This window comes from Gopherus flavomarginatus, chromosome 1 (assembly GCF_025201925.1).
Source record: "Gopherus flavomarginatus isolate rGopFla2 chromosome 1, rGopFla2.mat.asm, whole genome shotgun sequence".
Lineage (NCBI taxonomy): Eukaryota > Metazoa > Chordata > Testudines > Testudinidae > Gopherus > Gopherus flavomarginatus.
The window spans coordinates 69,609,915-69,631,454 of NC_066617.1; the positions used below are offsets into that span (position 1 = coordinate 69,609,915).

The 21,540-nt window shown below is 43.7% G+C and overlaps 1 protein-coding gene and 1 long non-coding RNA gene across 7 annotated transcripts in view; both read left to right on the forward strand.

Moving 5' to 3' along the window:
- Positions 1-6,822, forward strand: part of CPSF6 (cleavage and polyadenylation specific factor 6) — a 47,362-nt gene extending 40,540 nt beyond the window's left edge. For 4 of the 6 annotated variants that reach the window (XM_050935523.1, XM_050935526.1, XM_050935527.1 and 1 more), the window contains one exon: positions 1,543-4,786. The gene's annotated coding sequence lies outside the window, so the exon portion shown is untranslated. Of the gene's footprint in view, positions 1-1,542; positions 4,787-6,704 lie in introns of those variants that run through there. The other 2 variants (XM_050935524.1, XM_050935525.1) reach the window with 1 other exon arrangement.
- An 8,971-nt stretch (positions 6,823-15,793) lies between these two features.
- LOC127042723 (uncharacterized) lies at positions 15,794-18,743 on the forward strand. The gene is made up of 2 exons (XR_007772025.1): positions 15,794-17,791; positions 18,235-18,743. It is a non-coding gene; the product is annotated as an uncharacterized LOC127042723 (long non-coding RNA).
- The last annotated feature ends 2,797 nt before the right edge of the window (positions 18,744-21,540 follow it).

The following is a 21,540-nucleotide window of genomic DNA, read 5'->3' on the forward strand; positions in this document are numbered from 1 at the left end:
AACTGTCACTGTAACAGTGCTGAAAGATCCACTATTTCTGCACAACGTATTGCAAGAGCAGCAAATTCTGACATGCAGTCTCGCAGCTGTCATTTATTTATTTGCTCCTCTGAAACATTGAGATCCCTTGTTTGCATTAATAACTTAGCTTTCAATTGCAAATGTTTGTTTTACATGCAGGTGACACTTTAGTACTACTTTGCTATTGAAAAATCGAGTTTTAAAAGCAGCTGTGGGGATCTAGTCTCTTTTGGAGGAGAGAATCCCCAAAGGAAGTCACTAGTCAATACATTTGTCACTTGATAACAAAGTTCATGAATTTGAAAAGGTCTTCCAGGCACTAGCTCAAATTTCAGTGATTCTGCTGTATGCAGACTGTAGTATATAGATAATAAACTCTTTTTTGTTTGTTTATTTTTTTTTAAATCAAACATTAGTGGTGATTGTCGGGGAAGGAAGGACAACTAATTATCTATCATCCATACAATACAAGTTTGCTTCCTAATTATCTTGAACCATTATAGTAGCACAAGGATCTTTATGACAGCTGTGCATTGGTGTGTGTTCATGAAATTGCTTCTCTAAATGTCTGATTTTTTTTTTTTAATGACCAGTTAATGTGTTTGGTTCTTTTAAGCAACTTGATTTAAATTCTTATGAAGTTGTTGAATGTAGAAATTGTGACCTGTTGATAACGTATAATTGACTAGTTGTGTGTTGTAATGAAATTTAAATGAAGCATCAGTGAATGGAATTATACCATCCAAGTATTATGTGAGCTCTACAATTATATTTAAACGAGATGTTGTGATTCCTTTATTAGATACATTGATTGCTGAAATAATTAGTCTAACTAGGATGTAGGGTGTTTTGTTTTTGTTTTGTTCTTGTGTGGGAAACCTGAATTCTCATCTGTATTGTATTTTTTTAAACAAAGTGGGTTTTTGTAATTGTGACAGTACTCGTTTTTTAAAATCCAGAGCCCCTATTAATTTGTTAGTTTCCAAATTTTGTAACTTTGGTATCAAGCTGATAAATTGCAAAAAGTATTGTGCACTGTTAAATATATTACTAATCTAAACATTTAGTGCAGTATTGTGAAAGAACCAGTTTAGAATTGCTGTAAATGGGTGGGTAAAAATGTAAAGAACAAATCTGGTTGTAGCAGCATCATCCAAGTACTTTTCTTATTGACTCTTGCAGTATGAATACTTCAGGAAATGTTCTATATAAATGTTTCCATCATTCACAGAAACAGTAGCTATTTGTTTCTTGTGGTTTGGTACATTAATTGTTAAATTGCATTTTTTCAGCTTTCTTGTTACAACTATTAACATTTAGTAAAAATAGATTTTATAGAACAATTACACTTTGAGAATTTTCAGACAAACAGGTAGCTACTGCTTCGATAGCTTTTATTTGTGTTAGATTATATTATGATGAAGTAGGTGCACGACTTGTGTATGTATAGTTAAGCCAACATTTTTCTGTGTATTATGGGGACTAGCAAAAATCTACATCACAAATTTTGACACATTACAGCTGAAGGAAGAGGAACACCTTGCAAAGACTAGAAACATTCTTCATGGAAAGATGCTTGTCCAGCAGTTTGCTTCTTGTGATTGAACTGAGCCTGTAAGGATTCATGGATAAAATGAACAGGAATAGATCTGAATAAAGCAAATCTGCATACATGGTAACCAGTAGCTCTTTTACTTTTTTATGTTGCTTAACTGTTTTATTTGAGGGAAACCTGTGTGATTTAAAACTTATAGCTTTTGCAACTTTATTACTGGTTATATACATTTGGCAATTATAATGTGCAAGCAATTGGAAAAAAAGTCAAGTAAATCCTTGTTTTTATAGTAGTTTGTTCTTGTTAAAAATGTTCATATGATAATGTCTGTACACAGCACCACTTTGATTACAGTAGATGTAGTGTTGTAATAAACTCTTTAATGGGGCTGATGTGTAAAGCTGTTCAAGTTATTTGATGTTTACACCTCAGGGAAAGTCTTGTGTTCAGCAATATTTAAAGATAATGATTCTATGAAAACATTTATACTGTCTTTAAAAAGCATTGCAATACAGTTTTTGCATTTGCATCAACCTAATCTTGCGTTCAGTGACTTAAAAATACTAATGCCACTCTCACATTTGATTTTGATATACAAATAGATGATTACACAAAGGCTTTAATAATTTGCCTTTCCAGCAATTTTTACATAGATGGCCTGTGAATTTGCTGAAAGGCATGTAAAATTGTAAAAACTGCAGTTTGATTGACATTCTGTGATCCACATAGTCTGTCATTGTTTTGGGGAGAGGAACTCCTAGGTTGATTATTTTAGTAAACTGAAAATTGTCTCCTACAACATGCAGCTGGACTAAGACACAAGAGTTTAAATGAAAATAATGTAAACTGTAAATGTTGGGGAAATGCTGGCCTTTTTGAAATACAGCTGCAGTTGTTTACGGTTTTATGTTAATAATGCTTGTGTTTGTTTAGGTTTTCCAAGGCCATAGGCAGTCTGTACATAGCTGTATATTAGAAAAATGTGACCGATGAAACCAGTCATGATGTTTCCACTTTTTCAGATAATATGGATTCCAGTGGGCTTGGTATTTTCTTAAAACTGGGGTTTATCCACACATCTGTGTAAAAGGGGGACGGTGCACTTGTACATCCCTTGTGCACTAGTGGGGACTACCTTACTGCCTTAACAAAAAGTGAAATAGATTTAGTCATGAGGTTTTGCAAACTTGTCTAAAAACAATTTATTGGAAGTTGGAATTCAAACATTTTAATATCAGTGTATGAACTAAAGAATGAAAGCAAATTTCAAATGACTAGAATTTGTTCTAAATTTTATGAAGGATAAAAATTAGAATAATAGGAAGTGTGTATAACACTTGGCAAATTTACAATTTGCTTTTGCAGAGTGGTGTGGATGTTCATTCTTAAAATATAGTTTGAGTCACTTTAATAGATTTAGTCTGAGAAGTTTTCACTTCTTATACAGATAGCTTGCAGAGCATGTTGTAACGTTTTAAGCTAAGTTTCAAGACCTCAGTGGCTTCAAAAGGTAGTCTTTAAAACAAATCATTGGTTTATTTTATAACTTAATTTTATGTTAAATATTAAGGCCCTATTCAGGAAAACACATGCTTATGTGCTTTATTGAACTGGGGCCTATATCCTGTGCAACTGCAAAAGCTTTATATAAACACTGAGACTCTTAATTTAATTTTTGTCACCTACCATCACGCTAGATTTTCTGCAGATAGGCTGATACTATTGGACTTGCCCACATGCCTCTGCACATTTTTATTTCTTAAATTCTGTACCTCAGGTTCTCATGCACGGGATTATAGGTGTTTGTCAAACTACTTGCTTTTGACTTTCAGATGTTTAACCCTGTTTAAAAATGAAAACTGACTTTTAAAACTTTGTATACTAAACATTGTATCAAACAAGTCACATGACTTTTTCCTGTTTTTGTGAATAGGTTGGTTTTAACTAGTTCTGATGTAACTTCTTAGCTTTCTTAACAAACATTGTTTATTTTCTGTTACTTGTAATAAGTTTAAGGGAAGAAATAACCTGCATATACCTGTACATGGGAAATAGCTAATACCGAAGGGGCAGCAGGTAAGTAATGTGTCCACATGGCTAGAAAGCTTAAACCCAGAAAAGAAGTATTTTTTAATTTCATCACTAAAATTTAAAAAAATTAAGTAGGAACCAAGATTTTGTTCAATTTAGTTGTCTGAAATTGATGAATGATACTGTTACTCTTTCCACATTGGGTATCATTTCTTTTTCCCTTCCTCATCCTTCTGTAGAGACTTCCATTGCTGGCAATGGAGGCACCAAAATATCCAACGGAAAAGTTAAACTTTTAATAGAAATCTGTGTGGCTTATTGGTGAGGTCCTAATATATGAGTACCCTAATTTCTACCTTATCTCAATATGTATATAGTTTGAGTGGTTAGATAGCAATCTGATGTATCTTGTGACTAGATGGATTATCTCTTCATTGTGGGTTTACTTTTGTCAAATCTGTTCTGGTTTAAAGCGAAAAGATCATGTGTGTGTATAAAAATAATCCAAAAACCCTTACAGACGCCAAAAAGGAATATGTCCCATTATATGTTTCATGTGTGTAATTAGATCTGCAATGGAATTTGTATCATGCTTCAGTTTATTAAGCAGTACTGAAAAATTTCTGTGCCCTCTCAGGAGATGTCAGTTTGTTAGTTTACCAGCAGGTGATGCTGCACCTGGATGATGCATTAATTTTTCTTGAAATGTTCTTTGGTATCCAATTGTATTTATTCTCCTTCTGTTTGTGAAAGGACAAAACAGTCTGTTAGGAAGTACATGATAATTTGTATGTGGGCATTCATAAGTAACATTTTAAGTTAACATGATATGGCTCTTGTCCAAAGGATTAAATGGTTACCTGAAATAATGGATTTTTTTTAAAGCAACAAAAATAAGTTTACTTTTACAGTCAGGTTAGCTAAGAAAGTTAGTCTTCTTTCTAAAAAGGTGTTTTTAAAGACTGAAAAACAGTAGAATATATTGGGGAAACATGCACCTTTTGCTCTCATTCCCTCTCTGTTCTTTAATGTGCCAACACCCTAAATTCAGATTGTATTACACAAGACAGACATTTGTCAATTTAAAAAAAAAATACATAGAATTCGGCTCTCAAATAGCTATTGCATTTGTGTGTGTATGACAAAAGATACCTTATTAAATTTAGGCTTTAACTTGTTTATGAGTGGATGTTCTGATTTGGTTTCTTTGAGAGTATTGAGGTTTGTGGATTTTTTTTTAATGCTGTATTTTTTCAATCTGATTATGCTTAGTTGCATACCCAGGTCCTTGTAAATGTTTTCCCTAGCTACATGTGGTTAATTGCAGATTTAAATGTTGTAAATATTTGTCATTTATGTTTCTAGTAAAAATACATGGCATTCTTTTTAGAAATACTTTTTCTTTTTTCCTTTTCTTACTTCTGTCAATGTACAATTTACTGACTTCTTTTCTTTTTTTACTAATTTTATTTATGGAATCTTATGCCCCTTGCATAAACTGTTTATCACTGTGTTTTGTGTAAACTAGGTTATGGACTTAAAACCCTGGCTTTTTGCTAGGTGAGGTACACTGTGTCATATAGCATTATATAAAAAAAAGTATATTTAATATTTCATTTACACTTGAAAGACTTAAGACCCTAAATTCCTTTGCATTGAACTTCAAAAATAAAAACTTCATATTCTCATAGAAGAAAAGTAGTGATCAGAATATACAGATTTCCTGTAGCAGGCAGTATGTCTTTTGACTTTGGAAAGAAGCAGCATTAATTTTTAGGATGATCAAAATTATTCAGGTAGTGGGTGATATTATATGTCTTTAGTGTAGTGAAATGATTTTAGCATATAAGGCAAGACACTGCATTATTCGGAACCTCTGGTAGTATCCTACAATTTAGGTTTTTTTACAGTAGGATAACTCATGGTGAAAAGTTCCATATTAAAGATTCTGTAATGTTTACAATATTGATAAAATGGCATCTTTTTAATATAGAGATGGTCTAAAGGGTCATCTTAGATCCAGATCAATTGTAGGCTCTGCTTAGAGGCTGAACAAACACAAAGTTTGTTTTTTCGTGGAAATATCCATGGTCATATGTTCTCTCAGGATTTTTCCTGTGTTGGATCAGACACGATAAAGGGCCCCTCTAGGTTTTGAACCTTTGAGGCCTGTTGAGATTTGGAGGTTTGAGTCCTTTCCTTACCCCCAGTTGTAACTAGTTTAGTTACAGGTGCTAACTGGCAGGTAGTCAAATTTATAGTTTATCTCCTTGAAAAAAGGAGAAATTTAATTTGAAATTTCCCAACCAAACATGATAGTAACATATACAATAATCTTAAATGTACAGACTTCATCATTAATAGAATTGTAATATAACCAATTAATAGAGCTTGTTGACACCACAGCCCCTTGTTTAATGTATTTTGTGTAGAAAAGGTTTTGAACTGTTCATATTGTTGCCACGTGTTGTGTTATTTAATAACATTCCCATGACATCCTATAAAGCTGAGAAAATAAGGGGTATGCATTCTGAATACGTGATGTCTAGTTCAGTTTGCTTACTATTACTGATGTCTTGAAAAGAAAAATAGGTAGTATTAGAAAGGAGAATAAATTCCTTTTTGGGAAATTTACAAAGAGTAACTAGCACTGATGACTCCTTCAGCCTTTAAAGGTTATGTGGTCTTCCTGTACTGTTCTTCTCTCTGATCTCCATTCTACTCAAAGGTGCAATTGTTCGAGACATAATTTTAAAGTGGGACCTTGGAAATTTTTGTATTAATAGAAATGCAGACTTATTGCATTGCAAATTGTAAACTGATTGGTGTCTGTATGAATGCCTGACTCAAAAAGGTTTTTATGAATAGTAACCGCTTCCTAATACCAGCAGGCCAAAGAGTGTCATAAGGTATTGAGTTTCTGGAGACCTAGATTTCTCAGCAAGGTAAGGTGCATTTCTGAATACATTTTCAATTGAGGCACCTAGGATTCTAAATTAACTTTATTAAGACTCATTCCTTTTTCATATTATGCTTGGAATTTTACATTAATTTTCATTTTTTCATTGTTTTTCTTTTTTAATTACCTTTCTTACAGCCTTTAGAAGACTATTTAGCAATTTACTGTCCAACCTTTTTGTTGGTCTTAAACTGCAATACTAGTTTACCTTGTAATGAAGAAATAAAATTCAATATTTATTAAAAAAAAACAAAAACCTTTGTGTGTCATTTTTATTTTGTCTAACATTCTTACAGCATTCAGCATGTCACATTCTATCAAACTCAGATATTCAGATAAATATAAAAGTAATATTGTGTGCAGAAATAGTTGACTAAATTCTCTTCTAGAAATATTTTCATTCCTTGGCTAGCAGTTGCCCTTTTAATTTTGTCATCTTATTTTTAAAATAGCAAACACTTTTCTGCTCAGCTTTTGGAAGAAGAAAAGTGAGAAACTTTCATTAACCTAAGTAGGACAATTTGATATTGGTAATTTCTAATACCGGAAGGCACCCATTTTCTCACCATTTAAAAAATCTGTGGTTCACTGTGTTTCAAACTATGAAGAAAGGATAACTTTAAAGATTTGCATAGCTTGCTTTGTTGTCAGTGTATTCATTTTCTTCCTTAAATTAGTCTATATTATTCAAAAGCAAAAATGTGTGTATGTTTGGCACAAAAATCTCTGCTACCTGGCTTACACTAAACAAACTAAACCCTATCCTTTGTAATGTTGAGGATCTGTTCACCAGTTTTTCAGCCCAGGAAAGCTTGAAAGGGGAAGAATTGCTGTTCCCTGTGTATAGTTTTGCTGTTGGACAGTAAAGCTGTTGTCATTACAATTGAGATTTTGAGTCTATTGCTTGTAGTGGTTGCTCTGAAAGTGATGTGTTTGACATGGTTCAATTAACATAGCATTGTCCTAAAGTTGCACTTTGCAGTGTTGCCAACTTTCATGATTTTATTTTGAGTCTTGTGATACCGGGTATTTTTTCTTAAAGCCCCCTCTTCTGCAGTCATATGTGAGAATCTCAGCTTTCATTTAGAAAAAACAAAAATTCCAACTCTCATGGTTGCAGAGAGAAGGTTAAAAATGGGACCTGAATGTACCCCAAAGACTCAGAAGGCAAATAAAATGAGCCCCAAGGTTTTTTATTTTATTTTTTTATTTTTATTTGTAATTGAATTCCTGAGGTTGGCAATACTGTGATGCCATGTACAGGAAAGAGACATTCAGAAACGCATGAGTTATTTAACTTATGCTTACAGCTCCACATATGTAATAATGAAATGAATGAACATAACCCTTCTGACTGCAGAGGTCCAAGTATAATGGGTCATATGGTCACAAGAGGCAGATTGAAACATTCAAGCTAACTCTGCTAGGAGTAGGCTTGTGCTACTTCTGTCTATTTATATAAGAGAATCCAGTGGGAGGCAAGCAGTTCAAGGAGGATATTTCTCCAGCTAAGCTGCATCTAGAGAAACAATTAGGTTAAACCAGAGGTGTCAAACATAGGGCCCACAAGATCTTTTCCTCCTGTCTGGAGCTCACTCTTCCTCTAAGGCATCCAGCCTGGACATGCTACACTTCAAAAGAGGCAGAGCTGGGGAGGAGCGAGATTGTGCCTGACTGGTCACAGTCAACTGAGCTCTCACCAGATCTCGAACAGGAGATTCCTTCTCAACTTCTCCCCACTTGCTGCCACTGTTGAGCCATGCAGCACCAGGCCCAGAAGAGCAATTGCCTCTCACTCCCTTTTGCCTCTTCCTGCTGCTCTAAGCAGCTCAGCCTTGTGGAAGAAAGCTGCCTCCAGTGCTGTGGGGGTGGGGAGGGTCTCTTCACCCCACATCTCCTATCCTCCTGCCCAGCAGTTAATTCTCTCCCATCTAAGCCAATCCTGTCCCCCAGTCCTGCCATCAGTTCTGCCCCTGGTCCCAGCCTCATCTCTGCAGCTCCTGGGATTCTTCCCTCACCAGTCTATTTTTGGAGTGGAGGAGGGGGACTGCAGCAGGTATCCGCTCTCCCCCTTCTCAGCCCAGTGTTGCAGGAAGGGAGAGGGAAGCAGGGAAAGAATACATCATTACCATTGCTCACAAGAGGGAAAGGGGAAGTGGAGCAGCTGCCCTGAGTTGCTAGGCTCTTTCTGCTCCCTCTTGTCTTGAGATGGGTGTGAGCTCCTGAGGGGCGGGAGGGAGAGAGCTCTACCTCTGCAGCTGTCCTGTTTGGCTATTCTTTCCAAGGAGGAAGGTAAGTGGGGAAAGCAGCCAATCAGAGGGAGTTTTCCCTGAGGCATTACTAAAAAATGTGTGCCTCAGCAACTGGCTGGCTTATTTCCTGGGTCTGTGAAGCAGCTGTGTGTGGCTCAAAAGCTTGTCTCATCAATAGAAGTTGGTCCAATAAAAGATGCTACCTCACTCACCTTGTCTCTCTACTCTGTGGAATCCAGCCAAAAGGGTAAATGCCCTTCACCACAGAATAAGTTTGATACCCTTGGTTTAAACCATGAATCTTTAACCATCAGCATTGTCACACATGGAGTATTGTGGAACGAAGTTCTCACAGCAACATTGTGAGCATGAATTGCTGTATAAACACATTTGCATTCAGAAATCGATAGTACTGATATATTCTGCGAAGGGAGGAGCCCTGTAGTTTCCTTAGGTCTTTTTTCAGTGGTATGCAGACAGGGCTCTAACCTTAAGATTTGGCATGGGACAGAGCCATGAAAGGTGCATAGAGAGCAGCTGTTGCATGACTGCTGTAAGGTTAAAACTTCAGGCTTGACCCCTCACATAACTAATGTAGTTCAGAATCCAATAATTTCACAGTTAAAGGCAGAATAATACCTTCAGTAGCTCTGGGCTGCCACCCAGTTGGCTTCTGTAACTAAAATGCAGATCCTTCTCTGACACCGCCACATGGTGGAATTACTCATGGACTTTGAGGTCAGAAGGGACTGTCCGACTTTCTGCACATTGCAGGCCACAGAACCTCACCCGCCCACTCATGTAACAGAGACTCGGACTCACAGACTTTAAGGTCAGAAGGAACCATTATGATCATCTAGTCTGACCTGTACAATGCATGCCACAGAATCTCACCCACCCGCTCCTGTAACAAACCCCTAACCTATATCTGAGTTACTGAAGTCCTCAAATCATGGTTTAAAGACCTCAGATGCATGGTTCTCTTTTCTGTCCTGCCATTTGCCTTCCCAGCACTCCTTTCATTCCTTTTTTTCTGCATTGGAGCACTGCAAGACCTCCTGGAACATGTCGTCTTTGCTTTCTCTTGGGCGTTTTCTTATCTGGTGGAGATGCTTGGCTGGGATGTGTGGAGTGTTCCTGAAGGCCACATCTGGCACATCCTCAAATCATGGTTTAAAGATCTCAAGTTACAGAGAATCCACCATTTACACCAGTTTAAATCTGCAAGTGACCTATCCCCATGCTGCTGAGGAAGGCAAAAAAAAAAAAAAAAAAAAACAGACCCAGGGTCTCTATCAAACTGACCTGGGGCAAAATTCCTTCCTGACCCCAAGTATAACAATCATTTGGATGCTGAGCATGTGGGCAAGACCCACCAGATAAACACCTGGGAAAGAATTCTCTAGTAACTTGGAGCCTTCCCCATCTAGTATTCCATCACCGGCCCTTGGAGATACTGCTGCTTGCAGTCACAGATCGGCTACATGCTATAGTAGGCAGTCTCATCATACCATCCGCTTCATGCATTTATGAAGCTCAGTCTTGATGCCAATTAAGCTTAAAAAGCTGTTCCATAAGGAATTGAAGGCCTTTCAGGCAAAAGCAGAATTGAGAGAGAGAGCCCCTTGTTTTCTGATAGAATTAAAGCTTTGCTGGACATGAAGAAATTTAACTTTTACATTTCTGTACTGAATCTCATGGTTGGAATTATTACTAGAATATTATCACTACACCAATTTAACTATACATTCCTTTATTTAGTCTAAAGGCTGAATGGCATACAGTTGTGCTAAACATGTCTAAAAGCTTAAATAATAAACAGTTACTACCCCCATAACATATGTATTGGATCACTACTTATAAGAGGTTTAGACCCAGAGGTGCTCAAAGCTATGTTGGCTAGTTCCAGATAGGGGTGAAGCAGGTACTAGTAATAAACTCTTTCAGACTGTACACTTTTATACCTTTTAACAAAAAAGTGTTATTACCGATAGCTAAGAATCAGTTTGGGGAAGTTTAAGACTGGACCCTTTTTTTAGGCCTGGAGTAGACAAGATTTACAACTGGGATCCCTTTCTGCAAGGCTTTTTCTCTTATCAGTTACCTTCCACGTCCAGTTTTTACAATTAAGCCACATTCTACAAGGCTTTCCCACAACTACTAGCATAGGGGCGGGCAAACTTTTTGCCTGAGGGCCGCATCATGTTTTGGAAATTATATGGAGGGCGGGTTAGGGGAGAGGTTGTGGCCAACCTCCCCCCCCACACACACACACGCACGCACCCACGCTTCTCACCCTCTGACGTCCCCCCCCCCCGGGACCCCTGCCCCATCCTATCCCCTGACTGCCCCAACCTCTGTCCACATCCCTGCTCCCTGACCACCATCCTGAACTCCCCTGCCGTCTATCCAATCTCCCTGCTCCTTTAGCACGCTGCCTGGAGCACTGGTGGCTGGCAGCGCTACAGCCATGCACTGCACAGCACAGAGCACTGGGTCAGGACCCGGCTCTGCCTCTGAGCTAGCTGCCCCACCACCCAGAGCATTGCGCCGGCGGCGGGGTGAGCTGAGGCTGCGGGGTAGGGGGAACAGCAGGGGAGGGGCCAGGGTAAGCCTCCTAGTGAGGAGCTCGGGCTGGGCAGGAGGGTCCCGCAGGCCGGATGTGGCCTGCAGGCCGTAGTTTGCCCACCTCTGTGCTATCAGAACGTTTACCTTACACAAAGGGCAAGGCGTATTTTTTTTAACCCAAGCTATTTGACCCTTTATGTGCCTATCTAATCCTCTGTTCACTTTTCTAGAAAAAGAGGGGACTCTGTGCAGAACAGGAGAGCTTCAAGAGGGATGATGGGACTCTACTTCCTTTTAAAGTGAGAAAACTCCCTTCTTCTGCTTGTTCATATAGATTCCAATTAGGTGTGTGCACGCCGCTTGCATGTTCTTTGGAAGATTTTTACCCTAGCAACACTCAATGGGTTGGCTGGGTTGCCCCCTGGAGTGCCACCATTATGGCGCCGGATATATACCCCTGCCAACCCAATGACCCTTCAGATCCTTCTTGCCACCGTGACGGTCGTTGGAACTGTGGAGCGCGGCTTTGCTGATCTCCACGTCCCTAGCTACTCGTAGTTCTTTGCTGTTTATTGTGTGTATAGTTTGAGTTCTTGTAGTTATAGTTAATATTAGTTAGTGTATGTAGTTTAAGAGGGGATAAGCCCCTTTCCTCCACCCTGATACGGGTCCATGCCCAGGGCACTGGGATTCAAACCGTGCTCAGCGTGCCAGAAGCCGATGCCAATAGGGGAGCCCCACGACTCCTGCCTCAAGTGCCTAGGGGAATCCCACCTTACCGATAAGTGCCGCAACTGCAAGTCGTTTAAACCAAGGACGAAGAAGGAGCGAGACTTTCGATTGAAACAGCTCCTCATGGAGTCGGCACTTAGTCCTGCAGCATCAGTACCAAGCGCCCAACAGACTGCTTCTGTAAGGAGCGCCCCTTCGGCCCCGAACCGCTCCAGTACCAAGAAGGAACCCTGGCACCGACCCTTACCGGCACCGACATCTGCTCGGCACCGCTCCCTGTCCCCGAGACCCAGGAAGCAACATAGCACTCTAGCTGCTTCAGCTCCACAGAAGGAGCGCTCTTCAAAGATGGTTCGTCCAGCATCGTCCTCTGCCGCAGTTCCACTGACCACGGCACCATCGATTCTGGTCCCATAATGGCCGTTGAGTCCGGTGCCTGACAGCTCCCTGGCACATGCTGTGGTTGAGCTTGCCTTCCCTTCTGCACCGGCCACTGTCTCCACGGCAAGGGAGCTCATCGCTATGACGGAGTCGACACGGCCTCAACCGCCAGTGCGGGTCATACAATCAATCGGAAAATCGGCCCTAGTAAGGCCACCTTCCGTTGGTCCAACAGAGAGACGTTCAAGATCACGATCTCACAGACGCTCTTTATCACACCGTTCCCACTCCCGGTGCCACTCGCAGTCCTGGCACCGCTCTCCATCGCGGTACCGGTCGCACTTGCAGCACCGTTCGACATCACGTTCACCGGCTGGATACTCCTGGTACCGACCCGACTTACGGCATCGCTCTCGGCACCGTGTATCCCGCAGTCGCTCCAGACAAAGGGACTCGAGATCCCAGTCGACCTTCCGGCACCGCTACGATAGAAGGTTGCGGTCTTGCTCGCGGTACCGTCATAGCTCCCGGTACTGTCCCAGGACCGAGCATCCAGAACAGTGGCGCCCTCCCAGGGTCTATCGGCACCGCCATGGCCATCGAGACACACATCGGTGTCATCGCAGGCTGGTAGCGCATCCTATCCTCAGGAGCGTGACTCTGATGTCCCCAGCCATATATTCCCATAGAGCCAGAGCCACGAGCAAGGGCCTCATCACTGGTCCTTCTGGACACCGTGGGCGTACCACCAAGCCCAAGGTGCTCCATCAGTGGCTCTACGGTTGGCCCCGTCAGAACACCGGGTACCAGAGGTGACAGTAACCTGCCCCCCCGCACGGGCACGGATGAGGCTCCGATACCATCTGCAGACACCCAGGTTCCAGCTGACACAGATGACGCTCCTCAAGTACAGGAGCCCCCACAGGACCCCTGGTCCTGGGACTCTCCTCCTCCTCCTCGACTGGTGGGAACATCCTCCTCAGGCCATCCACCAATTGATCTCAGGGCCCATCAAGACCTTTTGAGACGAGTGGCTCAGAATATGAACTTACAGGTGGAGGAGGTTCCTGAAATAGAGGACCCTGTCGTGCACATCCTATCGGCTGATGCACCTACTAGAGTGGCACTTCTGTTTATCCGCACCATACAGGCTAATATGGACGCCATTTGGCAATCCCCAGCCTCGATTCCACCTACAGCAAGGGGAGTAGAGAGAAAATATGTGGTCCCCTCAAAGGGGTATGAATATCTCTGCATTCACCCACCTCCTTGCTCTTTAGTGGTGCAATCGGTGAACGAGAGAGAGAGTCATGGCCAGCAAGCCCCGGCTCCTAAGTCACAGGAGGCTAGGCGCATGGACCTCCTAGGCTGCAAAATATACTCGGCCGGGGACCTTCAACTTAGGGTGGCAAACCAACAAGCCCTCCTAAGTAGATATAACTTTAACACGTGGGTGTCCTTGGGGAAGTTTACGGAGCTTCTTCCCCAGGAGTCCTGTCAAGAATTTACGGCCCTACTTGAGGAAGGTAAAAAGGTAGCAAGAACCTCCCTCCAAGCCTCTCTGGATGCAGCGGACTCTGCAGCCAGAACTCTGGCGTCAGGAGTGACGATGAGGCATATCTCCTGGTTCCAGGTATCAGGCCTTCCCCCTGAATTACAAGAAACTATTCAGGATTTGCCCTTCAAAGGCCAGGGCCTGTTCTCAGATAAGACTTACCCCAGACTGCAAAGTCTAAAGGACAATCGCGTTATAATGCACTCGCTGGGTATGCACACGCCAGTGACCCAACGCAGGACCTTCCGGCCCCAGCCACACCGCCCTTACGCCCCGCCTAGGCCGCGTCAGGACTTTAGCAGAAGGCGTGGTAGAGGGAATCGTCGGAGGCAGTCTGGCCCTCGAGGTCAAAATCAGGCGCCACCTAAACCACCAGCAGGGGGCAAGCAGAACTTTTGATGGGACGTCCGAGGGCGACCCACCAGTTGCTCTACCGGATCCTTCTCCTCCCTTTTTCAACCACCTCTCCCAATTCCTCCGTGCCTGGTCCCAGCTAACTTCAGATTGTTGGGTCCTGTGCACGGTGGAAGTGGGATACTACCTCCAGTTTGTTTCAACCCCGCCTTCCCACTCTCCCTCCCCGTCCCTCTTCAGGGACCCCTCTCACGAGCAATTCCTCTTACAAGAGGTCCAGTAGCTCCTAGCCATGGGAGTCATAGAGGAGGTGCCAAAAGACATGAGGGGCAAGGGGGTTTATTTCTGCTACTTCCTAATCCCCAAGGCAAAGGGAGGTCTACGACCGACCCTAGACCTGCGAGAACTCAACAAATACATGATAAAGCTGAAGTTCCGCATGGTAACCCTGGGGACCATTATCCTGTCCCTGGATCCGGGAGACTGGTATGCCGCCCTCAATGTGAAAGACACGTATTTCCACATTGCAGTTTACCCACCACACAGACAGTACCTCCGTTTTGTGGTCAACCATCAACACTTTCAGTTCACTGTACTTCCATTTGGCCTTTCTACGGCTCCGCGTGTGTTCACAAAATGCATGGCTGTAGTCGCCGCCTCCCTCCAGCATCGTCGGGTACACGTCTACCTGTATCTTGACGATTGGCTCATTCGAGGGACTTCCCAGTTACAAGTGTCGCAGCACCTGTGCATCATCAAAGAGCTCTTTGGGAGCCTAGGCCTGATGATCAACACAGAGAAGTCTACTCTGTCACCCACGCAGAGAATAGACTTCATCGGAGCAGTTCTGGACTCCAATCTGGCCAGAGCCTGCCTCCCGCAGTCGCGTTTTCAAGCAATGGCTTCAATTATTCGAGGTCTTCAAACCTTCTCGACAATGTCAGTGCGCACCTGCCTCAGCCAAGTAGGTCACATAGACTCCTGCACCTTCATGACCAAGCACACGAGGCTACGCCTCCGTCCCTTTCAAACCTGGCTTGCGTCAATATACCAACCACGCAGAGACAGCCTGGACTCGGTGCTCACTCTTCCCCGGAAGGTTCTGGGCTCCCTAACCTGGCGGCTAAACCCCACTCTAGTCTGTGCAGGGATGCCATTCCACCCACCGCAACCCTCGATGGCCCTAACCACAGTCGCGTCATCTCTTGGTTGGGGTGCCCACCTCGAGGGCCTTCGCACTCAAGGCGTCTGGTCGCCTCAAGAGCTGGCCTTGCACATCAACGTGCGGGAGCTGAGAGCGGTCTGTCTAGCATGCCAGGTGTTTCGAGACCATCTCCAAGGCCGTTGTGCATCAGTGTTCACAGACAACACAACGGCCATTTTACATAAACAAGCAGGGCGGAGCACGCTCCTCCCTCCTTTGTCAAGAAGCCGTCCACCTCTGGGACTTTTGCATAGCCCACTCGATCGATTTGGTAGCATCTTTTCTCCCAGGAGTCCAGAACACTCTGGCGGATCACCTCAGCAGATCCTTCCTGTCTCACGAGTGGTCGATTTTGTCTGGACATCATCCATTCTGTTTTCTGGAAATGGGGGTTTCCCCACATAGACCTCTTTGCCACCCGAGAGAACAAGAAATGCCAGGTATTCTGCTCCTTCCAGGGACGCTCCCTGGGCTCCCTCTCAGACACGTTCCAGATCCCATGGAAGAGGCACCTACTCTATGCCTTCCCACCGTTTCTGCTCGTCCACAGAGTCTGTCTTAAGCTCCGCAGGGACAGCGCCCACCTGATCCTGATTGCTCCTGCGTGGCCGAGGCAGCACTGGTACACTATGTTGTTCGACCTCTCAGTGGCAGACCCAATGCCCCTGCCACTCTGGCCGGATCTCATAACACAGAACTTCGGCAGGCTTCACCATCTAAACCTGCAGTCTCTTCACCTCAGAGCATGGTTACAGCGTGATTGAGCCAGTCTGAGTTGCCTTGCTCTGCCTCTGTCCAACAGGTGCTCTTGGGCAGTAGGAAGCCTTCCACTAGGATGACATATCTGGCCAAATGGAAGCTTTTCTCTTGCTGGTGCGCTCAGTGTAACTCAGTCCCCAGGCTGGTGTCCGTTCCTGCTGTCCTGGACTACCTCTGGTCCCTGAAAGAACAGGGCCTATAGGTCTCTTCCATAAAGGTGCATCTGGCAGCCATCTCCACCTTCCACCTGGGGGAAAATGGCTGATCAGTCTTCTCTCACCCCATAGTTTCAAGGTTCCTCAAGGGATTGGAACGTTTGTACCCTCAAGTCAGACTCCCGACCCCTACCTGGGATGTCAACCTGGTGCTAGCCAAGCTTATGGGTGCTCCTTTCGAACCACTGGCCACCTGCTCGCTGCTGTACCTTTTCTGGAAGACCAGCCTTCCTTGTTGCTATTACTTCGGCAAGACAAGTATCTGAGCTTCGGGCCTTGACAGCGGATCCTCCCCCCCCCCCCCCCGTATACGGTATTCCATAAGGACAAGGTACAGCTGCGACCACACCCCTCCTTCCTCCCTAAGGTGGTGTCCACCTTTCATCAGTTACAGATGTCAATCAAGACATCTTCCTCGCAGTCTTTTTCCTGAAGCCACACCCATCGTGTCGAGAACAACAGCTGCAAACCCTAGACGTTCACAGGGCTCTCGCCTTTTTATATTGAGAGAACAAAACCCTTCCGAAGGTCACCTCAGCTCTGTGGCAGACCGGATGAAAGGCCTACCGGTCTCATTCCAACGACTTTCATCTTGGGTAACATCCTGTATCCGTACATGCTATGATTTGGCTCATATTCCGGCTAGCCACCTCACCGCCCATTCTACTGGGGCTGAAGCTTCATCTGCCACCTTCATGGCCCATGTTCCCATCCAGGAAATATGTCAGGCAGCTACCTGGTCATTGATTCACACCTTTGCCTCACATTACGCATTGGTTCAACAGTCCAGAGATGATGCAGCATTTGGCTCAGCAGTTTTGCATTCTGCAGCATCTCACTCCAACCCCAGCGCCTAGATAAGGCTTGGGAATCAACTAATTGGAATTGATATGAGCAAGCACTCCAAGAAGAAAAAATGGTTACTCACCTTTGTAACTGTTGTTCTTCGAGATGTGTTGCTCATGTCCATTCCAAACCCGCCCTCCTTCCCCTCTGTCAGAGTAACCGGCAAGAAAGAACTGAAGGGCCGTTGGGTCGTCAGGGATATATATCCGGCACCATAACAGCGCCACTCCAGGGGGCGACCCAGCCGACCCACCAAGTGTTGCTAAGGTAAAAATCTTCCGATGAACGTGCACACGGCACGCACACACCTAATTGGAATGGATATGAGCAACACATCTTGAAGAACAACAGTTACAAAGGTGAATAACCATCTTTTACCCTGCTTTAGTAGTTCTCTTAGCAGCAATGGCTGTCAGAAGCTGGCTACTGTTGAAGACAGAAAGCCGGAGTAGATGAATCATTTATCAATATAACAATTTATATGCTCTTGTGGAGATGACCTGTCACTCTGTTTTCTAACACAAATATAAGAACAGTCCCCCCACCGCCCAAATCCTCTGGCAGCCTGTGTGCAGAGGCAATATCATTGCTCCTTCTCCTGATGACCTCAGGGTCGCTTCAGTGAAACCACTTTGAGCTCCCCCTTCCAGAGCTGTTATCCTGCCTCTCTTGTCACTGGAAGAGCGGGGCAGGGAAGTCCAAGGGAGCTTCTAAACCCACTTCATAGAAGCAGGCCCTAGTTTTTATCGGAAGTTCCCTTACCTGCACCCTCTGATGCATTTGAGGCTTCTTTTTTTTCTAGGTGGTGTCCCTCAGTTTCCCAGCTGCTCCATAGAGGTGGGGGAAAGAATACTTGTGTTCCTCTGTCCACTTCCCCACAGAGCCTCTCCGGGCTCTTGATATCAGAGAGAACATGTGATGTTTGAAGCAATATTGTAGTTTGGACTTATCCACTCCACAGGACACAGGGAAACTGCAGAGGGCAAAGGCCTCAGTCTGCAAAAGGGAAGAAATGTGGAAAATCAATCAAGGACCCCAAATTGGTTTGATCTCTGGTTGAAATGATTAAAAAGGATGAGAACATGGATACTCACCAGGACCCCTGCTCTTAAAAAATGAATCCAGCCCCGTGTCTAGAGGAGGAGTCGGCAACCTTTCAGAAGTGGTGTGCCGAGTCTTCATTTATTCACTCTAATTTAAGGTTTCGCGTGCCAGTAATATGTTTAAACCTTTTTAGGAGGTCTCTTTCTATGAGTCTGTAATGTATAACTAAACTATTTTGTATGTAAAGTAAATAAGGTTTTTAAAATGTTTAAGAAGCTTCATTTAAAAATAAATTAAAATGCAGAGCCCCCCCCTGGACTGGTGGCCAGGACCTGGACAGTGTGAGTGCCACTGAAAATCAGCTCAAGTGCCACCTTCAGCACGCATGCCATAGGTTGCCTACCTCTGGTCTAGAGTACACAACTCAAGTGAGGTCTGCAATTCACATTTTTTCTTGCAAGGTAAATGAAGATGTGGTTTCTGGCAGACTACTGGAAATTTTTTCATCAAGATTGTTTTTTTTAAAGAAATGCTTTAGTGCAAGCACAACTATTGGACTTGATGCAGGAATTATATAAGAAAGTTCAATTGCCTGTGTTATGCAAGAAAGCACACTGCACTGTCACAATAGTCCCCATTTGGCCTTAAAAATCTATGAATCGGCTTTGCAAAAAGCTCTTGATCATCCATCCAAACTTTGCTATTGAAAAAGTAGGTGGGTCTTACTCATAGACTTTAAGGTCAGAAGGGACCATTATGATCATCTAGTCTGACCTTCTGCACAATTCAGGCCACAAAATCTTACCCATCCACTTCTATAACAACCCCCTAACCTATGTCTGAGTTATTGAAGTCTTCAAATTGTGGTTTTTCCAAGGCATTTGCACAGCATGATCAATTGTTTATTTCTTACATAACTTCTGTGTAGCCAAAATATATCTGAAAACATAGCTGGGGAATTTTATTTATTTTTTATTTTTTTTTAAAGAACTCGTGTTCTGTGCTGTACAAGAATCAGCTACTGGGACAGTCTTCTGAGGAGTGTTAACCCTGTGGGAGACAGACACAGAACAATACTCACTGAGGGGAAGATAATTTTGGCTGAGACACTTTGGACAGCTTGGAGGGATGGTATCAGAGTGGGAACAGAGGGGTGGTAAGAGTACCCAAAGTGGGAGATCAGATTGGGAACAAGTTTTGACTGTTGGGATGGAAAGGAAAGGTCAGGTCAGATGTCCAAAATGCGTAGAAGTGTCTTGATTTAATGACAACCTGGAGGGGCGGTGAGGAGTTGTCAGAGAAGGCACAGAATGTAAACCTGAGAGAAGATGAGGTGGATGGTTGAAGGAGGAAGAGTGGAGGGCTGAGGAGGAAAATAGAGCTCTGTTTTGATCAGGTTGAGTTGGAGCTGGCACTGAGCCATAGAAATTCCCTCTACCTCCTGCTTATACACAGCATGGTGTGTAGGAGCGGCGCCAGAGTTTCTGATGCCCTAGGCGGATGGCTATTTTGCCGCCCCCCGTGGGTCCGGTGGACCTACTGCAGGCATGCCGGCGGACGGTCCACTGCTGGAAGGGCTCCGGCGGTCCACTGGTCTAAAGGCTGTGGTGGACCTGCCGCAGGCATGACTGCGGCAGCTCCACCGGAGCCTTTCCAGCAGTGGACCATCCGCCGGCATGACTGCAGTAGGTCCACCGGACCCGCATGCTGTCCCCTTGGCAAAATAGCGCCCCCCCCCCCAAAATTCTGCCGCCCTAGGCCATTGCCTAGGTCACCTAAATGGTAGTTCTGGCCCTGATGGTGTGTGCCAGATTAGGGAAAAGAAACTGTATTAAACAGGTGTTAATCCGGGTGTGTTTATATTGGTGCAGCAAAGGGTGAGCACACCCAGACTTCCAGAATCTGCCCAAAGACGTGTTTTTCACTACACTTACAGAAAATCTCTGCTGCTGTTGGAGTAAAGCTAAAGAGTAGTTGAAGACTGTTTCCAAACATAGTTCTTCCCTTCACCCATTGATGGGAACTTACTGCCATTTGTTTGCTGGTCCTGTTCATCACTTCTGAATACGTCACAGAAAAACACTGCATTCCCTACTGCTTCCCTTCAGACTGCGTTCATTGCATGTATTGCACTTCTGCATCTGCTCAAAGGGAAACTCAAATTGGGGGAACTTGGAAGAGAGAAGCTCCCCATCAACAGGGTTTGTCTGTGTTACAGAGCATGACCTATTGCAAATGATGGATGTTAACGATGGGTGTAGCTTAACCTATGATAAGGACTATTTAGCAGCAACTGTAGACAAGATCAAACCATGTGCAGCACTGTTTCCAAAAACTGTTTGTCTCTGTTCAGCAGTGATTCTGCCATGCTAAGCACCAGGTCATTTTTGTAACAAAGATAATCCCCTAATATTCTTCAGAATTGGGGGAAAAAAAAAAAAAAAAAAGAGAGTCCAAATATCCCACACACTTTCAGACTATTTTAACTAACAGCCTCCTGCTGCCATCTAGTGGCTAAAATTTTGCTTTTAAAGAGCAATAAATAACTCCACACTGAAATTGACACTTGCTTTTATAGAATTAAGATCACTGTGGGCTGGTCCACACTACGGGGGGGAAATCGATCTTAGATACGCAACTTCAGCTACGTGAATAACGTAACTTCAGCTACGTGAATAACGTAGCTGAAGTCGAATATCTAAGATCGGATTACTCACCCATCCTCACCGCGCGGGATCGATGTTCGCAGCTCTCCCTGTCGATTCCGGAATTCTGTTGGGGTTGATGGAGTTCTGGAATCGATATAAGCGCGTTTGGGGATCGATATATCGTGTCTAGATTAGACGCGATATATCGATCCCCGAGCAATCGATTTTAACCTGCCGATATGGCGGGTAGTCTGGACGTAGCCTGTGAGTTGCAGAGGGGGAGCATTGAGCTTATACCCCCTTTTCCTCTAATGCACTCCCTTTATTTTTCTTGGGTTTTTATTATGTAGAAAGGAGACCTATATGATTTTTTGAAAACCTGCATTCACTTAAATTCAAGTCTTTTCTGCTTTAAA